Below are 24100 nucleotides of genomic sequence, written 5' to 3'. Positions count from 1 at the left end.
CAATTAGTTTAGTAGTAATCTATAAAGTTAATTTAATGGTATAGTTTCTTTTATTTTTCACTTACAGGCTTGCAGTTTTTCACTCAGCTCTAAGAATTTCATGATATGATATATTTTGCAGGTGTAGAATGTCCCTTTAATATTTGCTATCATTAGCATATTTAAAAATAGATTCCCTACTTTTATATTTGTAGTTCAACTGCTTTAGCTAGCTACCATTTTACCTTTTTCTCTAGACTAAAATTGATATTGCCACCCCCCAGAGCATAACATGGCTTTACTAGTACTGAGACATAATTAAGAGACCGAATTCAGTGTTCCCTGGCTTTCTAATAGAGGCTCTTTAAAATATAAATTTAGTTATGAGTCTCTGTCCCTGAGGGGAAATACCAGTGACAACCCAATCAGTTTCTGTCAGTTAGGTTTCAAATAACAGTGGGTTTTCTGGACTGGTTCTGGGCAATTTTTCTGCTGCCAGTCAAGAATCTTCCCTTAGACGCATCTTTTGTCAAACTTATCGAGGGGCAGACTAGACTGTTGATTGACAATATAAGATTTGATTCATCAGTATGATGCCAGATCCATGTACAAACAGCAAGGAATTTGATTAGTAATCTTAGAATGATATAATTTTAATATTTGAATATTTTAATATATACTTAACTAGAATCATATATATATATATATATATATATATATATATATATATATACACTTCTTACCTAATGCTGAGCATATATTGGCATTTAAAATAGAATGTGTTCATGATGAAGATTGAAGCTTTAGGACAAAGGTTAATAGAGATAAAGGAGTGATTTAAATTTATAAGGGGAGAATTTAGTAATTAACGTTAGCACAGCTGTGGTGGTGATGTTAAAGATGGTACATTAATGAGACTTTATCATAATAAGGTCCTGGAATCCCTGCTTACAAAGCTCATATTCTGTAGTAATATAACCACGCCCACTTTAGAAATAAAGAGATGGAAGAGAGTCAGAGTTACACAGCATCCCATATAGTAATACCTTTTATTCTACAACAATGTTAGGACCAGAATGACCCATAGCAGAGGTTTCTTTTCATTTTTAATGAACATGTCCTATGTGTCTACGACTCAACTTTTGAAGCTGCATCTACTATATACTTGTAGTGAAGATTCATTAATGCCATGTCAGTAGTACTCTAATCAAAACAAAACTTCTGTTCATGGGAGCCCCCAAGTGTCTGCACTAGTATATACCCCCCAGTTATAATAATTTAGTGTATTGACAGGATCCATGAGTATGTCATTAGACTTTTTCCTCTCATCTCTTACTGAACCCATGAGAGGAACAATGTTCAGCACTATCTGTAAATGATCCCTTTAGTCCATTTTTTTTATGAGGACCCAAAAAAAGAATAAAATGATATTTCCAAAATCTCCAAATATAATTTGAAATATTTTTTTAAATATAAGAGAATATATCAATAATGGCATTTATAAAATGGTATAACTTGGAGGTGATAATAGCTAAACTCTATTTTGTATTATATATTAATGTTTATTCTATTTTAATTTAACATTTCCTAAACTTGTTGTCCAATATTATACAAAATGTACTTGCTTTTTAAATCATTTTTTAAATCTATGGGCTTATGAAAGTTGGAACATACACAATTTTTATTCAAAACTTGCTTGCCAATAAATATGAACAAAATATTATTATGCGATTTTGACTTCTGGAATTCTATTTTTATTAAATGTTAAATGATAATCATACACTTTAATCAAGTCAAATTAATTGTATTGTGAAATCAAATTGATGGCTTTGCCAAAAAAAATATGATGCAGACAAATATAAATTAAGTATATCTACTGAAATTCATTTGCCACACAATACTTGTGTGTTGTTCATGCTTTTAATATCCTTACTATACAAGTTTCCTCTCTAACAATCTGTTTTTAATCCATCATTCTCTAAAATGGAAAAGAAATCCACCAGATCTTCTGGAGGAGGGTTGCATTTTTTATTATCGACAAATTTGAATATATATGACAATATATTTTATTTATTTGACTCAATCTACATATTTCTTACTATTGGAAACTAATCATGAATTATATTAGCTTTATTGTATATTGATATTCTGTAGTATTTAGCAATTTAAGTAATTCAGTTTATCCATAGCTATGATAGAAATGATCTTAATGAAATAATTCTGTATAGTACTGTGTTATACTCTGTACTGTTAATGGTAACCCCACGTCATTCTGCTATGTCCCAAAGATTTGTATAAACCAAGTAAGATTTTTAAAAATTATTCATTCATTTATTTGTTTGTTTGTTTGTTTTTATTTTTGGCCCTCTCTCATGAACTTATGGGGCTGGAATGGGGACAGATTCAATTTAGAGCTATCACACTGAACTCAGCATATTATGCCCCTCCAGTTTTGGGACTTTCCTAAGGCAAGTATATCATGCCTGGGGTCTTCTTTCCTTAGGTGTATTTTCCCCAAAGAGGCTCTTCAATCCCTCTGGATAAGACTTCTGATATGTCTCCACCAATGCCCGCTACCTTTCGGTACCAGATAAGCTTAAGCTAAGCTTTGTTGTGTAAGCTTGAGAAAATCATCTTAATTTCCTGAGCTCTGTTTTAAATGAGCAGTAGTAGTACATGGATCTAAATTCCTTTCCACTGCTTTCAAAGAAGTATATTTTAAAATACAATATAGATTACATCAAACATGAATACTATATTTGTTTAATAAATATTCTTTAAGCATCACCATGTACCTAACAATGTCCTCATTTCTGGGGACCCGAGAGAAAAAAGGTCCCTAAACTTGTAGAGATTATATTCTACTATAGTCAGCATTTTCCTGCACCCCAAAACACTTTTTCCCCAGGCTCTTCCTAATTAGGCGCTATAGTCTGTGCAAAACATCTCTACTTACTTTAACCAGTTTCTAAACAGCCTCTCTTGAGTAGGAAAGCTAACTTCAGACTTCACTTTGAAGCACCTAAGCAAAATAAGAGCATGTAAAAACCACAACAAAATGTTTCTGAAACAGTCACCATCAGTATAAAAAGAAGCCACACCAAATCTGTCTGAACACCAGAGTAACAGGTTTAAGCTTCCAGTCAGCAACAATCCAAATCTCATATGTCAAAACATCAGTAAATAAAATCCCTAGATACATATCAACCTGAATTTGCAAAACTACATTATAGTGGAATGACAGTTAGATCCATTTTATACATATTTTTAATATTTCAAAGAAGAATATGAGAATGATATTAGCCTACTAAATTGTAGATGATGGATCAGCAGTCTTGTTTCCACTTACCATGCCTTATATATCTTCTGCTCGCTGACAGCTTACGCTTTGGAATGGCTGGTTATGAATTACTCTTAAGCAACTGAGCTGTCTAATCCAAAGATGTTCTATACTCCTTCCTTCCTTATGATGAAGCATATGTCTTCCTCCAAGTCCTCTTTTGAAAATCCTAACTTTTCCTATATTTTCCCCTATTATTTCTTTCATTTATGTGAGAGAGGAAGAACATGTTGTTACTGAAATTTCATGTACCTTGAGGGTCAAAGGACACTTCATTAATCATGACGTAGCATTTCTAGTCTAGAGGCACTAACCCGTGTGTCATCAGGAAACCTCTCCAAACTTGTTAATGCCTATTTACAGCTTACTAGGCAAAAAAAACCCCACCAAATTGAGTCAGAAAAGATGTTTAAAAAAGAATACAGATTATTTTACTGTTCAAAAGCAACATCTACACACATATATTTATTAAAAATAAGTTTGAAAAAGCGATTTAGGGGGGGACTGGATAAAAGAAGGTGAAGAGATCAGCCAAAGACACAGACAACGGCTTGGTGAAGGCCTGGGGTGGGGGGTGGGTGCAAGGTAGAGGGGTCAGTGGGGGAAAAAGGGGGATATCTGTAATGCTTTCAACAATAAAGATAAATTACAAATAAAATAAATAAAAATAAAATAAATAGAACCTATTTTTATAATACACAATGAAGATAATTCTATCATTCTGTAGAAAAAAATAAACAAAGGGGAGACAGAATGGTAATATATGATTACTTATTATGTGCCAGGCACTTTACAGATTGTATTTATTTTATTCCTCAATATATATATTTATATCAAATATAATAGAGTTTATATATATTAAAAATAAAAGTTCAAACAGTTAATGTATCTCATTAAATTTCCTATAGTTAACGTGGTAAAGGCTGCAAACTACTCTCGTGCATCACGTTACCACCCTTATATACAGTGTTTACCTGCCAGTGGAACAGTCTCAAAGCAACTGAAAGGAAAGATACTCAACAGTCCAAATCCTGCGCGTAAATTTTAAAGAAAAAATTCTTCATATGAAATTTGAGAATGAGAAAAGGCCACACTTCCTTCAGAGGAAGTGCTGTTCTCCTCAGCCTGCAAAAGAAGACACCTGAAGAACAAAGAGAAGGGTGTTTGTCTGGCCAGCGGACTGGTGAAGCGGGTGTGGGCATCTTACTGACACTACCTTAAGGAAAGCCATTTCTCATATTCGGGAGTTTTCCACAAGACATGAAGCATTTCTGTAATCACATCTAGATGCTAGATTTCACCAAACATCCATATTTTTTTTAATGTTGCTAACAGTGATAGTTCCAGAAACCATAGCTCCTACTTACCAAAAAAAGGTGCCAAATCTCAGAATGTAAAAAAGTGTAAAATCCTCACCAGCAACAAAGGAAGGAAACACACTGGGTTAAGTTCTGAGTTGCAGATCTTCAAGAGGAAGATCATCCAGAGTTTTAAGAAAACGAGCTCCAAACCCCCTCACAACTGAATTCTTCAACTCCATGCCACTGGACTCTGAGCCAAATTATAAAATTTAAGAACTAAATTATGTGTAAATATGTGAATATAAATAGGTAGAAATACACATGCAGCTACACTCATGTAGACTTAAAAAAAGTAATGCTAATGAGTTGATAGCATCGGAGCTTTACCTACAAGTACTGCAAAAAAGGGGGGAAAAAATAAAATGAGACAATGAGACATTTAAAAAGTGCTGGTTCCCAAGTACCAGTTATTAGATTTATAAATCAGATAAGTGTGTTTGGCCAGGCAGCTGCTTATTATTCTGAAAATTCTGTAAATGCAACTCCAAAGGACAATTTTCAAATATTTTGAGCATTTAATTAACTGTAAAGGCTACCCATGCTTTCTTTAAAATAATACTTTAAATTATATTTTACAATGAGTGTGTCAATGTGCCAAGTGGTGCCCATTGGTTTCTGTTTCCAGGAAACTGTCCTGGGAGCTGTTTTAATGACTCGGCTCATAAAAAAGGCTCCTTTATGTCTGACAGAGTATTATTACTGTGAATGAAGAGACTCCTTAAGTATTTAAAGCTGTCCACAGATCTGCTAAGTGCCTATAAAATCTGCTTTAGTCTTGGCTTGGCTTTTGTTGTTCAATTGTTGTTATTGTTTTTATAGTGGAGGTTGTAATTGCTGTTCACTGAAAAGAAAAACACGCACACACAAAAACAAGTTCTTACAGCAAAAAGGCCTGAAAAGGTAAAATGAACTGAAGTTGGGAATGGACTTAGGCGTTTTTTGTGAAATTTGCTCTCACTTCTCCCACTATTTTCTTTTTATTTATTGAAATGGCTCTGTAGCTCAGCAAGGGGAAAACAAAAGGAGTGAAAATTCATTTAAATACTCTCTTTTATTTATGTTAACATTTCATCATATGCTGTTCAACAATTTACTAAATGTTTATTATGCACAGTGTTGTATTCTCAGGAGAATAAATAAGTTTCTGTCAGCACTTCTTTTATGAAATCCTATTTTGGTTGTGGATTTTAAAAATTCATAATAAACATTTCCTTCAGGAAGCAGCCAAGAAAGGAAATGCTTTGACACTGTTGATAAGTGAGCTTGTAGCTAAAAAATGGAAAACAAACGCAGCATAAATATTCACTGTGTGTATGTATGGAGAGGAGGAGAGAGAGGGAGGGGGAATGAAGAGAGCCAGAGAGGGAGGAAAAGAGACAAAGACAGAGAGAAAGAGAGAGAGAGAGAGAGAAATAATGAGAAGATGATTAGTTCTTGGATCCTATGATCTTATGGATAAAATGAAAAGCAGACTTTTCTGATAGTTTCACTGTTAACATTCTCACAGTTATCTCACCAGTCATACTTGCAAAATAGAAATGGGAAATCCAGAGAATGGACTAGACAATGTCTAAGGTACTTTCATCTCCAAGTTTTTATTATTCTATTTTATTAACAAAAGTAGAATGGAAAATGAAAGTAAAATAAATGTCAAAAGATGAAAAATGACAATCTCTAGTACTCTAATATATATCCTACATCATATGGCATGTGTGTGTGTGCGTGTGTGTGTGTATATATATAATATATATATATAATTCACCAGTTCTAAGTCATACACTGAAAAGAAAATTTGGAAACAACCTGAAATCCTTGTCTTCACTTTTTAGTTTTTGAAGCTTTTTTAAATAATGAGAACATCTATTGGGTGGTTATTATTTGTCACTCTTATAAGAACTTTATTTCTTTATTTATTTAATCTTTTAAACAACCTTATAAGGTAAGTCTATTATAATAGTATCCTGATTATTCAAATAGGAAAGTTTAGAAACAGAGCAGTTAGTAATTTGACAAGGTCACAATGCTTTTAAGTGGCAGAGCTGGGCTTCCCAATCAGTAGTCAGGTTCAAGTTTATCCAACATTCAAGTGTAACTCCCCGTCTCCAAAGAGGGGATAGGGACATGGATCTCACAATGCAGAAGTTCTTAATATATGACCAAAACTGAAATGAAGAACAAGTACTTTTCTATCTCTATAAAATACTTTCTGAATGTGCAAAATTTAGGTGGGAAAAATGCAACAAAAATATAAATATACTCTATAACTCCACAGTCCAGATATAATAGCTAATATCTTGGTAGATATTCTTATAGTTATTTTGGGTTTTGTTTTGTTTTGTTTTTACTGTGCTTTCTTTTTTTCAAATTTATCTTTATTGTTGAAAGTATTACAGATGTCCTCTTTTTTCCCACCATTAACCCCTTCTATCCAGCGCCTGCCCCCTCCCCTCCGCCAGGCCTTCAACACACTGTTGTTTGTGTCAGTGGGTCATGCATATAAGCAAATCAATTTTTTGGTTAATCTCTTTCCACCCACCTGCTCATCACTCCTGCCTTCCCTCTGAGATTTGTCAGTTTTAGTTTAACTTATCCATATAGTAAACATTTCCCAATGTCATTAAATCTGCATTTGAGTAGCCACTTAATTGTATCACAATTTATTTAATAATTTCAGTTTTCCAACATATAAGCATAGCTTATTTTATTCAATCTTACTCTGGACCCTCAATGAACATCTTTAAATAATTAAATGTATTAAACTGTATTAACTGTATAAACTATGCTGTGCAACAAATTATCAGAACTTTAGTAGCTCCAAATAGCACATGCTTATTCTATAATAGTTTCTATTGGTCAGAGAACAGACACCGCTTAATGGGGTTCTCTGCTGTATCTCACAGGCTGCAGTCAAGGTGTCAGCCAGGCTGCTTTCTCATCTGGAGGCTCGACTGGGAAACAAGTTGCTTTAAAGCTCCCTGTCATTGTTTGCACAACTTATTTACTTGCTGCTGCAGAACAAAGGGCGTCAGTTTCTTGCTGTTGTGGACCAGGGGCTATCCTCTGCCACAAGAGGTCATCTGTCATTTCTTCCCATGTGACCCTTGCCATAGGCAGTTAACAAATTAGTTGCTTCTTCAAGGCCAGAGACTGAGAACTTTATATAATCATGAGAATGACATCCCATCAGCTTTGTAATATAATACTATAATATAAATATAATATAATGATATAATATAATATATAATGTACAATATAATAATCATGAAACTGACATCCATTACTTTTGTGATATAATATAATCATGAGAGTAACACCCATCACTTTTGCCATATTCAATCAGTTAGAAAAAAGTCACAGGACCTATTCACACTAAAGTGAGTGAGTAGATTACTCAAAGGCACAAACATCAAGAGGTGGGAACCCTGTTCCCCAACACTGTTATATTCAATCTTCTCTGGAGCTTCCTTGGCATTTAGAGTTGTCCAAGTACAAAGTGCCTCAATGATAAATATTTGCTGGCAGTGAGGGCCTCTGTGACCTTTAATTTGAGACAACAGTTAATGTCCTTGTTCAGGATACCCTCGTATTCCTGGCAAGTCTCTCGAGTTCAGTGAGTGGTCCCCTCATTCCTCCTCGGTTTCACTGATCTTAAAAAATGCAGGATTTCACAGTCCCTTCAAGGCTCCCCCAAGTAAGTTTTCATGTAGAACATGAAATTGCAGTCAGACTCCATCAAATATATTTTCAAAATCTGGTGAGAACATATTCACTTTTCTGTGGGTATTTGTAGCAAGTATCCAGATTGCAAATCCATGTTGTTTAGAGAGATCATGTGATTAAAACTACTATTTTCCCCCAAATTTCTCCATATCATCTGTTAAATAGTTCATCTCTTTACTATTTATTCACGTATCCATTCCTTTATTTAATTAGTGTTCTTGAGTTACCTACTATGGTTCAGCCACCTTGCCAGAAACTGAGAACATAATGGTGAACAAGATATGATTCCTGCCCCTGCCTCAAAAAGATGACAATGTATTACAGGAAAACAGAAAAAAACAACTAAACAAACAACTGAAATAACAACCATGTGGTGATAAGAGAGATGACATATCCATTTTCACTTTATTCTTATCTATCCTGTAAGTTGGTGGTGTAGTTTCACTTTTTGCATGTACCTGTCCATTTTCCCAACACCATTTATTGAAGAGACTGTGTTTGCTCCACTGTATGCTCTTGCCTCCTTTGTCAAATATTAACTGACCATAATGAAGGGGGTCGATTTCTGGGTTCTCTGTTCCATTCCACTGATCTATATGCCTGTTCTTGTGCCAGTACTAGGCTGTTTTGATTCTAGTGGCTTTGTAGTATAACTTGATATCTGGTATTGTGATCCCTCCAACTTTGTTCTTCTTTCTCAAGATTGTTGTGGCTGTTCAGGGTCTTTTTTGGTTCCATATAAATATTCTAAGTGTTTTTTCTAGATCTGTGAAATATGCTATTGGTATTTTAATAGGGATTGCATTGAATTTATAGATTGTTTTAGGCAGTATGGACATTGTAATGATGTTAATTCTTCCAATCCATTAACACGGTATATTCTTCCATTTGTTTATATCTTTCTCTATCTCTTTTTTCAAGGTCCTATAGTTTTCCGAGTACAGGTCTTTCACCATCTTGGTTAAGTTTATTCCTAAGTATCTAATTTTTTTTGTTAAAATGGTAAATGGGACTGTTTTCTTCGTTTCTCTTTCTGACAGTTTATTATTAGTGTATAAAAATGTCATCGATTTCTGGGGGTTAATTTTGTATCCTGCTACAGTACCAAGTTCATATATTAAACCTAGTAGTTTTTGGTGGAGTCTTTAGGGTTTTCTGTGTGCAATATCATGTCGTTTGCAAATAATGACAGTTTTATTTCCTCCTTTCCACTTTGGATGTCTTTTTTTTTCTTTTCTTGTCTGATCACTGTGGCTAGGACTTCTAGTACTATGTTGAATAAAAGTGGTGAAAGTGGAAATCCTTTTCTTGTTCCTGTTCTTAGGGAAAATGATTTTAGATTTTGCCCACTGTCATGAAACCATAAAAATCTTAGAAGAAAACATAGGCAGCAAAATATCATCTCACATAGCAGAATTTTTACTGATACAACACCTAGGGCAAGAGAAACAAAGGAAAAAATAAACAAATGAGACTATATCAAAATAAAAAGCTTCTGCACAGCAAAAGAAATCAGCATCAAAATGAAAAGAGAACCCACTCTATGGGAGAACATATTTACCAACAATACATCTGATAAGGGGTTAATTTCCAAAATATATAAGGAACTCATACAACTCAAAAAAGGAAGACAGACAACCCAATTTAAAAATGGGCAGAAGACCTGAATAGACTCTTCTCCAAAGGAAGAAAAATGGACAAGAGATATATGAAAAAATGCTCAATGTCACTAATCATCAGAGAGATGCAAATTAAAAAAACAATGAGCTATCACTTCACACCTGTCAGAATGGCTGCCATCAATAAATCAACAAACAATAAGTGCTGACAAAGATGTGGAGAAAAAGGAAACCAAGTACACTGCTAGTGGGAATGCAGACTGGTGCAGCCACTATGGAAAGCAGTAGGAGTTTCCTCAAAAAATTAAAAATTGACCTGCCATTTGACCCAGTGACCCCACTTAGGAGTATGTCCTAAGAAGCCTGAAATACCAATCAGAAAGAATATAAGCGTCCCTATGTTCATAGCAGCATTATTTACAGTAGCTAAGATCTGGAAACACCCAAGTGCCCATCAGTAGATGAGTGGATAAAAAAGCTGTGGGACATTTACACCGTGGAATACTATGCAGCTGTAAAAAAATAAGGACCTCTTTGAGATAGCATGGATGGACCTGGATAGTATTATGCTAAATGAAATAAGCCAGTCAGAGAAAGACAAGTATCACATGATCTCACTTATATGTGGAATATAATGAACAAAATAAACTGACAAACAAAATAGATCAAGAGACATGGAAGCTTGCAACAGACTGATGATTCTCAGAGGGAAGGGGTGATGGGGTTGAAAGAGATTAACTAAAGAACTTATATGCATATGTGCATAACCCATGGACAGAAACAATAGTGAAGTGAAGCCCTGGGGAGGGTATGGGAGTGGGAAGGAGGGGTCAATGGGTAAAAAATGGGGACACTTATTGTTGTAATACTTTCAACAATAAAGGTAAATTTAAAAAAGAGAGAGAGAGAAATGACGTAAACTAACAGACGAATGCTGAGACGGAGAATAAGGTGAGGTTTATTTCATTGGTGCATCCCAATCAAAGAGGCTCAGGTTGTAATTGCCTGAGTATCTCCTCCATAGACTTTTCAATCCAGATGTTCAGAGAGCTAAACTGAAACTGGCTAGGCAGAAGCCATAGTCTTTCTTCATGCACCCTAACCAGCACATGGGCACCCATGCTCTTAAAACACAAAGTTATTCTGGCCCTGGCCAGGTAGCTCAATTTGTTAGAGCATTGTCCCCATACACCAAGGTTGTGGGTACAATTCCTGGTTAGGACACATGCAAGAATCAACCAATAAGTCAATGTTTCTCTCTCTCTCTTTCTCAAATCAAGAAAAAATAAAACAAAATAAAAAACCAAGGCTATTCTGAATCCGGTGGAGAGTGCATGCAGAGTGAGGTCTCAATCGGTGTTCCTGAGGCAAAAAAGATATACCCATCTCAACTATTTCACCCACTTGTCTTGGCTAAGGAACTTCAGGCTTTCTTTTACAGACTCTTTAAAATCAGAAGTGCTTAATTTTTGGCAAAATTTAAGTAATATGGGTGAGCAATAATAGGAATTATTATCTGGGCAAACTTCCTGTAACAAAAATCCTGTATCTTTCTTCATTTTCTTTTTTTTTTGCAGGTGAGAACTTCATGGGTTTTTTATCCCCACATCCCTCTCAACACATGTATTTTAAACTGGCACATGATATTCCAAGACATAATTGAAAAATTGTCACTTAATGATTTGAACATATTGCTCCAGATATGATCACAGAAAAATCTTTAATAATTCTATTTGATAGTAGAATCATATGTAGAATCAAAATGATATAAGCAGTAAAAATACAGAGAGAGGCTAAGTGTTTTCTAAGAGCATTCTGTTGCTTTACAAGCCCATATATTAATTTGGGAAGAAATGTTATCTTTACATTATTCAGGCTTTGCATTCAGAAATATGGTATAGCTCTCCGTTTACCTGAATATTTTATCTCTCTCAGTAAAGTTTTATACAGTTCTCCCTATAGGTCTTACCCATTTTCTTGTCAGGGTTATTTTTAAATAATATATGAGATTTTTTTGTTGTTGTTGCTGTTGAATATAAACAGTGGTTCCCGTTATATCTTCGACAGCTACCGCTGGTTTGAAAACCAATTGATTTTTGCACATTTATCCTATATTTGAACATTACTAACTCCACAAAATTTTGACAGTCACTTGAATAAAAACAACATTCACAAAAGATGTGTCAAGTGTCATGAACACGAGTTTAGATCTCCATTTTTACTAACTAGTTATTTCAGTGGGCATTTTTCATTTCTGAGTGGCTTACTTTGTTTATTTTTTAGTGTTTTGGTTTACTTTTGAGTGCTAGAAAATCTAGACTACTCAATTTCAATATTAAGAGCACAGAGATTTTATTTTTGATCTACCATAAGAATAAATTTTGTATATGTCCCAGGAGACTCTGAACATCTTTCTCTTATTTCTTCTATCCTGTCTTTTGCTGCATGCTATATTTCTTTACTATTTTAAAGTTTCTGAGATACAGAGTAACATTTTTTAAAAGCCACTTATACCTTTATATCATTGAACGTCATTACCAAAACCAAGGTGCCTCTTTTGATTTCTTCCCGCCCCATTCCCTACTTCCTATCTAGACCATTGTAATTTAATGAGAAAATATTATTTTAATAATATTTATATGAAATTATCAAGTTTACAAAAATGATTTAGACTCAACAAAATGTTTAATTCGCAGTAATACGTATTTCAAGTTCTTTTATATTATGATTTCCTATTTTGAGCTTTCAATTTTGTTTCCTCTCTTGAAATCCAGAACGCATTTTGCTGTATAATTGTCCAAGTCTTTTTATAGTTGAGTTTTTTTTACACAAGAAATGAGAGTGTAGTGCATACAATCACTGATCTGCAATAAATAAAAGACTCTAGAAACAAACTTGATAAAATTGTTCAAGTATTTACAAATCTTTATTCAGTATTGTACAGTGTGTAGTGTATTTTAAATGGTGAGGCTTAATTGAGTTAAGTATAAATTTCTAATAGACAGAAGCAAAGTTCATTTCACACACTAAATGCTGTATAAAATCTATAAAGGTCTGGGAATATCCTATTTTATGAGGAACAAGTGAAACATTTAACTGACTCTAGTCTTCCCCTCAAGTTCTTTTGAGTAAAACACTTGTGGTTTCATCTGCTAAATCTTTGCTCAGGGTGATAGGTGAATAGAGACTTTCTTCTTTTAGTGCTTAAACATCTTCAGAAACTTAAAGGCCATTTGTGCACTAAAGTTAGGTCACCTACAGGTAAAGACTCTCATGCCATGTAGCCCCACCCACTGCTCTGGTACATAATGTCATACTTTGATTCCTGTCTGACTTTGTTCGCTTGGTCTTTGGTTTATGGTTCCACCTTTGTGATTTAGGCCACCCAGGAACTCGTCACTGGTAAAGACTCTTTATAACTGTGATTCCCACTTCTCTCAACAATTACACCCTGCAAGAGGTCAAAATGAATACTCCAGGGCCTTGCACATGCTGTCTGCCTACAACTTAAGTCATGAAATTCCCAGACATCACACTTTAGCAGAGCAGCACCTTGGGAATATTTAAGGCTGTTATTTTTCAGTTTTAGCAATGAGGTAATCTAGGGGGTATCTTTCCTCTCATCTCACCTCTATGTCTGTTTTGGCCTACTTTGCAGTTGTAATGAAAGAATGAATATTATATACCTTTGATAATATGACTAGTCTGTACTTTAAGCCATTTCTATTGTTCAAAATGCAATTTGTAGAAAGGTGGAAGGAATGAAGTAGGGGAGCTCTTTCTCAAGGAATACTTTCTTTTGTATTTTCTTCCTACTGTCTTTCCTCTCTGTGTTACTACTTTAGATTGACCCAGTGCAGGTTCCCATTTGGGAGACTGAGCTCTTGGAAAATAGATCACGAGTAAGAAACCATGATATGGCAGCTGAAGTGAGTTCTGCTCTAAGGATTGGATTAGAATTGCCAGGTTCAATATGGGACTTCTAGTTAAATTTGAATTTCAGATAAGCAATGAATAATTTTTCAGTATAAGTATGTCCCAAATATTGCAAAATACACATACTTATACTAAAAACATTATTCATTTTAAATCTGAAATTTAAACTTATTTTTTTCCTGTATTTTTATTTGCTACAACTGCCAACCTTAGTTTGGACTAGAAGGCAAGAGTGACATGTTGCTCATCCTAGATTATGAATGGTAATAAATGCTAGAGAGACTTAGAAGCAATTTCCAAGCCAGGATAAAGATTGCACACTTGCATTTATGTGATATACACCTTTAAGTGTACATGGGGTCTGGAAAGGTGGAAAGAGGAAGAGTGATTTACAACAGGCTTGTTGAGAGTTGGGAGATTAGAATCCAGATGAAATCTCAGGACCAAAAGACATTACTAATAGTTCCCTGCTTTCCCTGGTTTTCTTTAGAAAATCAATCTTCTCAATGGGAGGGATTAAGAATAAAATTATCTGTTATCTCACAACCCCCACAAGCCTCAGAGTATGTGACCTGTAGTGTATACTAACATAATTTTGGCATAATTATGAATTTTTTTGTTTTCAAAATAATATATTAGAAAAAAATAGAAATAACTTCTTCTTTGCAAAACATAAAGTTATAGCATTCCATCCCCTCTTCTTTGAATGGGTCCCATCTCTCCTCTTTAAGTAGATGATTTCTTATCTCTCAGGTCTCAGATCTCCTGCCGTAGAGAGCTTCTACTCACCACTTCCCTCTCCTTTTATGTGTGTCTCTCTCACTAGACTGAGAGTTCTTTGAGGACAAAGAGTGTTTCTTATTCATATCTGTATCTTAAGAATCTAGCAACCAGCAAAGTTCAAGCAAGTAATATTTTTTGATTAGATAAAAAAGTGAAATCTGCAATAAAATTACATGAAAATGGGAACTAACGAACATATTTTGAAGTAAAGAGACTCCTAAAAGAATTCTAAAACGCACAGTTACAAATCTTTAAAATAATATCAGAAAGTTGTTAAATGAAGATAAGACTTAAAAAGAATTAGGTCATAAAAAAACTTCAAGTTTTTGAGCCCAACACTAGGAAAAAACCTGCAGAACTGAGTAACGTGCATAAATTTCAACATGGACATTCCACTTACTGTCATCTGGCTCTGGCTACTTCTTTGGGACATATTATATTCAGCACAGGAAAATATTTCTGAAATAAGCTTCTTTTATTAATTAATTTAAAAAGCTATTAACTAATCAATAGGAGAGAGGATATTTAAACTATATGCCACTGCATTATTTAGGTTTCATTTAAATTTGAATGATCATATAATAGCCAGTGGCAATTTAAAGTGACAGTACACACACACACACACACACACACACACACACACACACACACACATATAATCACATAGACACAGACACCAGTGTGGTGATAGGCAGAGGGAAAAGGGGATGGAGGATGGAGGCAGGTGGAGGTGGGTGCATGATGCAGTGTGCAGGTGATGTTTTGTTGATTCATACACTTGAAACCTGTATGGTTTTGTGGACCAACATCACCCTAATAAATTTAATTTAAGATACATAAATAAATAAAAATAAATTATTCTGTAGACAATAAAAATCATATTCATAGCATTTAACTCAGGAATTTCACCTCAACAATTCATTCAAGTATGCAAACTATTTTATCTGCAAAGAAATATACCAATTTTCTATATATTGCAACACAGTACAGGAAACAACCTAGCTAACCACAAGCATAAAAACACATATATGTTCAACTGGAAATTATTTACATCTTTAAAATAATGTCTAGAGAAACAGATTATATATGTAACTACTTATAATATTACATAATTTTAAAAATACAATAAGCTCTGGTTGGTGATTTAGTTGGCTGGGGCATCATCCTGTATACCAAAAAGTTGTGGGTTCAGTTCCCAGTCGGGGCAAGTATGGGAGGCAAGCAATCCATGTTTCATTTCTCTCTTTCACTCTCTCTTTCTCCCTCTTTCTCTCTCTCTCTCTCCCCACGTTCCTTCCTCTCTCTCTAAAATCAATAAACATATCCTAGATGAGAATATATATACACATATATAGAATGTATATATATGTAATAAAACTATAATCTACACAAAAAATTACCAGGGAAAATTAGAGTAAATAGACCAAAATAATAATTTTTTTAAAAAGTGATTAACATTTTGTACGTGCCAATCACTTTTCTGTTTTAAATATGTTAACTCATTTAAGCCTCTAACAACCCTATGAGATAAGCACCATTAATGTTGCCAATTTACAAATGAGGATGTAAGTCACCCAGATGTTAAGTAACTTGCTTAAGTCACACAGCTAATCATTAGAAGAGAAGATATTCAGACCCAGGCAGCCTAGAGCTAGAGATAAGACTCAGGCACAGCTCTAATTATGTGCCCAGGTTGGCATTTGTCACTTTTTTATTTTATATATGTGGTGTCATATTTCATGTAAAATACTTATATATAGAAATATACTGCATCACTTAATATCTAATTTTGAAATAATGAAATTCAATAAATCAGATCTTTGAGATTTTAAAAAGAAAAGTGCTGTTTTATCTTAACCTCAACTTCCTTGAGTTACAGGTTACAAAGTTTTTTGATACCTTGATAGCTAACGAACAGTGAGGTCCAAAAATGATATTGAATTCTTCTCTATGGCGGATAGCATACCAGGGTATATTATTTAATTGCAATACCGTCAGGGTAACTGAAAAAGACAAGAGCGGGCCGAAGCCAGGAGCACTGAGGCACAGGCGAGGCCGGCCCAGCGCGAAGGAAGCAGGTGTCCGAGGGAGATGGAGGGAGACAGTAAGTTCCCTGGATCTGCAGGGCACCTCCTGAGGCTCCCGGCACCGCTGCCCAGCAGGGCTGCAGGCCGACACCTGCCACAGCAAGCCCAGCCACGCGGCCTCGGGACAGCAGCTGCAAAGCTGGAAACAGGGGTGCTGCTCGAGGGGGCCCGGGATTCGCGGCAGCGCCCCCGCCGCCCCGAGGAGCGCGGCTCCACTTCCCCGCACGGTCCCCGCGCCCGGCCCACCGCCGCTGCCACCCCCGCGGGCTGCGCAGCCGCGACACCGCCGGCGACACCCGCAAACCTGTGTGCGCGAACGACTGAAACCACATGAGAAATCTACTCTCCTGTTTTATTGTTTTTTAACGGACTTGGGAACCATTCCGTCAGAATTAATAACAGATGGCTAAGCTAAGGTTTATTCTCCTTTCAAGATGAGCAGAACTCACAAGCGCGTGCCACGCCAGGATGGCATCCGGGAGCCCGGGCCGCGAGGGATCAGGGCACCGAGCCTTCTGGCTCCTTCACCTTTCAGGGGCGCGTCTCACTCCAGCCCCTCTTACTTTAAGTGTGAGTTTATCAAGGAGAAAGAACATCGGGACTAAGGTATTAGAAGTAAAATAGTAAAATCCAGGTTATATATTCAACTCCTGTAGGCTATATGCTATCACAGTACCAACTTACTAGAAGAAAATATCCCTCCTGGAAATAATTGTTATAGCACAACCTCTAACCACCAAGTTTCCTTCAATTAATAAACACAAAATACTTAACACAAGTTTATATATGTATACATATAATATATATTGTATATATATTATATATATTGTATATATATGTGTATATATATATATTCAAATCTTTTAATCTTATTTTATCTTGGTAACAGCTTGAAACAATAAAATATGACTTTGTTTTCTTTGACTAAATAAGTGACTTATCAAGTGCAGTAGGACCAGTATTGACATACCTCTCACAGACCGTTACAATTTTAAACACTATGTGTCTCCACCCCACCCACTAGATAGGCATTCTGCAATGCATGGATATTATATATATCTCTGAGTACAAAGGCTTTACGCTTATGTGGCTTAAACTGATTTTAGGATTATTGTGTTTTATATATGCTTAATGTTGTAAACCTTTTCAAGTGCCTTATTGCAATAGAAATAAGTCCTAACTTGACATTATTTGCTCACAGTAATGCCCTACATAAACGCATATTCAGGTTCAGTGTTCCAAATGGCATTAGTACTAAATCTTTATCAAGACAATTGCTGCAACATAATCCCTCTGTCTTCTGGATAAACTATGTCAACACTGGGTACACTTGGCTACATTTTCAATGTGTGTCAATTATGGATGTGAACAAACTAAGCTCCCCTAGAAAGTTTCAGTCTTCATGAACTTAACATCTATCTTTTTCTGAGCTTATTTTACTCCACAAGTTGAAAAGGAATACTGGTACAGATACTTATGCTATTAGTGCTATGTCTTTCTTAATGACAGTTCCTGAATAATATTTAACACAATGTGCTAACACAGCTTGCACTTGGATAGGAGGTCATCGGAATGCTCCAATTCTATCCCCACAGCTGCTATTAATAATCATGAGCCCTGGATAAGTCATTTAACTTTTCTGTAGTCATTTTCCTAGTCTCTGAGCTATCCTAAAGCTTTCAAATCCCATGAGCCCATATATCTCTTCTAAAGTAAACCTTGGGTTTCTATTTTTATCCAATAAATCATTTCTCCACCTCTATTATTATGCAAGCAAAGTGGAATGTATAGCATTACACACATTCTTTCACAGAGATTACCATGTAAATGCCAAAACTTAACAAAATGCAAACACTTAAAGAGGACTGTGATTAGCACCACAGGACAGATATATTAAAAAATAAAACAAAACAAAACTGCTCTGGGATTACAAAGAAAGAACAGCACACTTCTTCCTATAGTCAACAAATATTAATAAAGATCTACCAAGTGACAAAGAATGTGCTCAAGCCTTGGGTTTCATAGTTAAAAAGCAGGTCTGCTTATAATATTTATCAGACCCATTTCAAGAATATAAATGGATGCCCATATGTCACATGTCTATGTAAAAGTTAGCCCTAAACTATTAAATAAAGTATGTCTTATCATTCTACCTTAATGAGCATAATTTTACATTGACCTGGAAGGTCAGATTTATATTTAGAATTCTCGGACTGACTTGCCCTTGGCTTCTAGCCCTTACTTCTCATCTTCTACCCATATTTTTTCATTTCTGACTCTAAGTTCCCCATGGGTCCTCAAGGGTGCCCTATGAGTCCTCACATGTGCTCCTGAGAACACTCCAGACCGTGTATCCAAGATCCTTTGGTGAAAACCAAAGCTCCCCCTAAAAAGCTGAAGAGGTTTTAATGGATAGCATTAAAAACATTCCAGGTAGAAAAAAATAATTAAGACCTTTGTGAATGAAGCTTCCAGGCACGGCTGCAGAATGTTGATTTGTTCAGGTTGGCTAGAGTTTTAGCAAAACAAAAATATTACTGCTAAATCCATAAGAATAAACCTAGATCATAACATCAAAGGCTAAAAAAGTTTAAACTTTATTGGTAGGCAAAGAAGAGAGACTTGAAGGTTATTGAGCAGGGGTGACATAATCAAAACTGCTTTAGGATTAATTTCGCAGCCAAATGCAGAATGAGTAGATTAGAAGCAAGGCTGCAGGCAGGGAGAAGTTATAGCAGTTGTTTAGGTAAGCAGTAATCAGACTGTTAACCAGGGCTGGGGTAATGCACAAGAAGAAGGGGATGCCCAGCTGGCGTGGCTCAGTGGTTGAGCATTGACCTAGGATCCAAAAGATTGTGATTTGATTCCCAGTCAGGTCACATGCCCAGGTTGTGAGCTCGATCCCCAGTGGGGTCGTGCAGGAGGCAGCCGATCAATGATCAATGACTCTCATCATTGATGTTTCTCTCTCTCTCTCCCTCCCCCTTCCTCTCTCTGAAATCAATAAAAATAAGATTTTTTAAAAAAAATGAAGAAGAAAAGGCTATGTGAAACAGTAGGGAAAAGGAATTGACAGCCCTTGATGGATCATTGGTAATGGGAAAAAGGAGAGAGATAAATCAAAGAGCCATCAGAGGTCTTGAGCTTCTGTGATGAAAAATGAATATTGGAAACCATCAGCAAAAAATCGGGAGAAGAAACTAAACTGTGGGCTGAAAGTGATGAGTGGCATTGGCGTACATTGTGTTAGCAACATTAGCAAACCTCCACCCAAGTAAAAATGCCACTGAAGACTTGAAATTCTAGTCTGGAATTTAGGAGAATTATTGGGACAGCATGTATAAAGGTAAAACTCATGTCTGACTCTTTAAAAATATATAAACCATTCTTTATGCAATTTAGTTGTCCACAGGTCTTGAAAATTTTTACTGGTTCATAGTTTAGTTCCTTAGTTTATAGAGTTCCCAAAAATACGTGTGTCTTCTGAAAATGGTCATTTACAGAGTTGGAGCCAGTTACTTCACTTTGGCAGGACCTATTTTATAATCTATAGCCTAGCAGCGGTCTACTTTGTCAGGATTTGTTGATAACACTCCAAGTTTCTTCCCAGCATGAATCATTACTGAGTTTCACAATGTTTAGTTCTCGGAATTTTGACTTTATCCAGATTTAGATTTTGTGCTTTTGTCCAGCTTAATGCTTACAAACAATGAGTCTGCCTCTGGGGTTACATTCCTCAAATCTGTCACTGATGTGCCAAAAACTCTTTTCAGCTCTCAGGTGACATATCTATTGGTTGATTATAAAAGCATTTGTCTTTGTTTCTCACTCTTACTGGCCACTGTTATACATACAAACACCAACACACACACTCAGTTCATGATCTCAAGCAACAATAAAGATGAGTTAAATGACCTAATGGTTTTCTTCATGTGTCTGCTCAGTAACATTTTCTGATACCTACTTTTCTCTTGCCTCGGATGCACTTCAGTATTTGAGTCAGTGGTGAAAATCTTAAAATGACTGGGGAAAGAAGCTCACTATGGTAAGAAAATCTCAATCTTTAGGCAAACAGAAGGTAGAACCAGCAACTATGTTGAACTTCTCTTCTGCGAGGAACGAGGGGCTGTAAGTTGTATTAGGTTCTACAGTTGAATAGATCCCTCTACTCACCTGTACTTTAGACAAAATGTAGGTGCCAAAGCCTTTTCCTGTATCAAAGCCTCAACTTTCAGAGTTAATATCTAGTCCTATATCTAAATAAATATTCGAATATTTTATGTCTCTTCCTTAACATATATCTTTAACCCAGATAATATGGAGGAATGCACAGTTAATATAGATAGTATTCTCCAAAGTATTAAAAGGTGAATGTGGACTTGCAGATGTTTTTAAAGAAAAAAATACAAATTGAAGTTTCAGTGATGGCTTTCAGATAACAAAAGTGTCACATCTCTAAAGAGGACCATATAACACTAATTTAAAAAAAAGTATTTTGCAAAACAAAATATGTAAGAGGCAAATATAACCAAAAATATAAATAACATCAAAATATGTCTGACTTATAGGTCAGCTGATTGTATATGGCCTTCCACAGCCAACCAGGGTCCGGAAAGGAGTCGCTCTAAGTTCCCTAATTTCTCATGATTCCTTTGTCCCTGATTCTTAAATATACACACATGTAACCATAAAAGAGATTTGTTAATGGGTAAGCAACTGTCACGGAGACAAATGTAGATGTTCCCAAAGGATATGAAACTTCTTTTAAAAGTAAATGAGCCTTAGAACTAAATTTCTAGAAAACTAGAAAGGAAAAAAAAGAACAGAAGACAATTTGGACAATGTATGAGAATCTAATCAATTTAAGTCTGAATTATGGAATTAAACTAGTAAGTGTCACTATTGATTCTGGAGTGCAGTCAATATAGACATTTTGAAAATATTGTGAGGAATCCTTTTAATAGTTCTCCACTCATTGTATGATATTCATTTTCTGAATTTTTTCTATACTAAATTACATTAAGTAGTAATTTTTGTCTCCTGTTTTTCTAAACAAAGAGAAAGTAATTAGAACTTCAGATCAGCATTACTTAATTGAAATTTATAAAACTGAAATGTTCATCAGGTTTAAATATTTTTAAATGCCATTAGGACTCACTGCTACCCTTGAGGAACTTAGTAGTCTCATCTTCTCAGGTTTGGAACCATTGCTCAAACTATTAGGCAGCATTTTGCTGACAATGCTGAATTCAGATAAGCCACTAAAACCATGGTTAAGTCAGAGGGTCCAAGGGTTGACTAGAATTTCTTAGGCAAAAGAAGAAAAAGTGGACCCAGGCAACAGACAGGGTTTAATACAAGAAAGAAACCAAGTTGGAGAGAGAAGCTCCAGTGAGTCACATGTAAGACTCATAGAGAAGAGGAAGACAAGGTCAAGTAATCAGCCACTGAATGATCAGCACATAAGCCAAAAGTGTGTTGAGGTAATAGTGAGGCTGGTTAAGTGGACTCGTCAAGGAATCTCCCTGCAGGGATGTGGATAGAGGTCAGGTTACAACAAATTCAAATATGGAAAAGTTACATCTAAGCTAAGCAACTAGTGGAACAACTCAGGACCTCCAGGAAATCCTGATTCTTCAGGGAGATTCTCATAAAGGCCTTAAAAACCTTGAAAAGAGAGTAATAAACACAATGTCCTCAAGCATTATAAATTAAAAATAAATTAAAAGAATCACAGGTTTGCTCCACTGAACATAGATATACAAGACGCTTCAGGCATAGCACAGCAAGGTTTCCTATTAATTTAAATGGTGTAAAATGGGAAATAAGATTCAGAAGACTAACGAAATAAAAATTTAGGTTCTGAACAATGTCAACACAAGTTTACAGTAGGGCTCAAAGCCTCCTGTACCTAGAGTCCATGGGGTGCCACCTTAATGCCATCTGCTCAGTGTCCTATTGTGCTTTAGTTTTGCAAGTCTGATCTTTAACTGTGAATTTCCTCTTCCTGATTGCACTAAGGTGGAATGTAATGTCCTTTGAAGTCACTTTTGCTGTGTCAATATTTTAAAGTTAGGTCTGTGTTATATAGACTGGGCAGGACATTTTTACCAGTTTATAGAAAAGCTTCAGCAATCACTTCAGATCTATAAGCATTATTAATGCCAGTAGAAAGGCAGTGAGCCTGATGATCCATGTGTATCTGCTAAAACTGCTAAAGCATAATAGACAACAAAGAAGGAAGTAAAATGCATTGTAGAAAGCCAGCACAAGGCCAACAAGATTGAAAAACTATTTGAATTCATTCCTTTTGAACCATGTACTTATGCTACATGTAATTTTGTGTAAATTACATGTAGTATAAATACAATTTTGAAAATCCTCACCTTAGAATAGGCTTATTGATTTTTAGAGAAAGAGAAAGAGAAAGAGAGAGAGAGAGAGAGAGAGAGAGAGATCAATCCGTTGCCTCCTGTATGTGCCGCTACCAAAATCAAGCCCACAACCTTTTCGGTGTACCAGAGAAGGCCCCAACCAACTGAGCCACTAAGCCAAGGTGGATAAATCAATTTTTTAAAAAATCAACATCATCCCAGGTTGGCATGGCTCAGTTGTTGAGCATTGACCTAGGATCCAGGAGATCAAGGTTCGATTCCTGGTCAGGGCACATGCCGGAGTTTCGGGCTCGATCCCCAGTAGGGGGCGTGCAGGAGGCAGCCAATCAATGACTCTCTCATCATTGATGTTTCTCTCTCTCCCTCTCTCTTCTCTCTCTGAAATCAATAAATATATATTTAAAAAAAGAAATCAACATCAAAGTATGGATGGTGAAAATAGTATTTAAAAAAAAAGACTTTTTACTTGAAAATTTTATTTGCTTTTGATTTTTCATATGTTCATGTTTTTTGTTTATAACCTAGTGAAAGGATGAAGCGCAACTATAATTGGTAAGATATGTACTAGATAACCACGAAGACAGAAGAATTTTCCTTTTCTAAGAATGAACATCCTCATAATTGTTAGGTTAAATAAGTATTACAAATGCATATTGACAATATATAAATTCCTATGGATTAAAGAGATAAAGTAGGTTTTAAGAACATCATAAATTTGCTGGAAAAATCATATGTATAAGAGCTTATTTGTCAGTGATGACTGATCTTGTCATGAAATCAGTATAAAAATACTGAAGAACAAGATTAATAAGTAGCTAAGTTTTTAAAAAATAAATATAAATAAAATTAAGATGCAAATGATAACGTCTCTGAACAAATT

Source organism: Miniopterus schreibersii (genome assembly GCF_964146895.1).
Source record: "Miniopterus schreibersii genome assembly, chromosome: 2".
In the NCBI taxonomy this organism is placed as follows: Eukaryota; Metazoa; Chordata; class Mammalia; order Chiroptera; family Miniopteridae; genus Miniopterus; species Miniopterus schreibersii.
Note: the sequence above shows the minus strand (reverse complement) of the source record.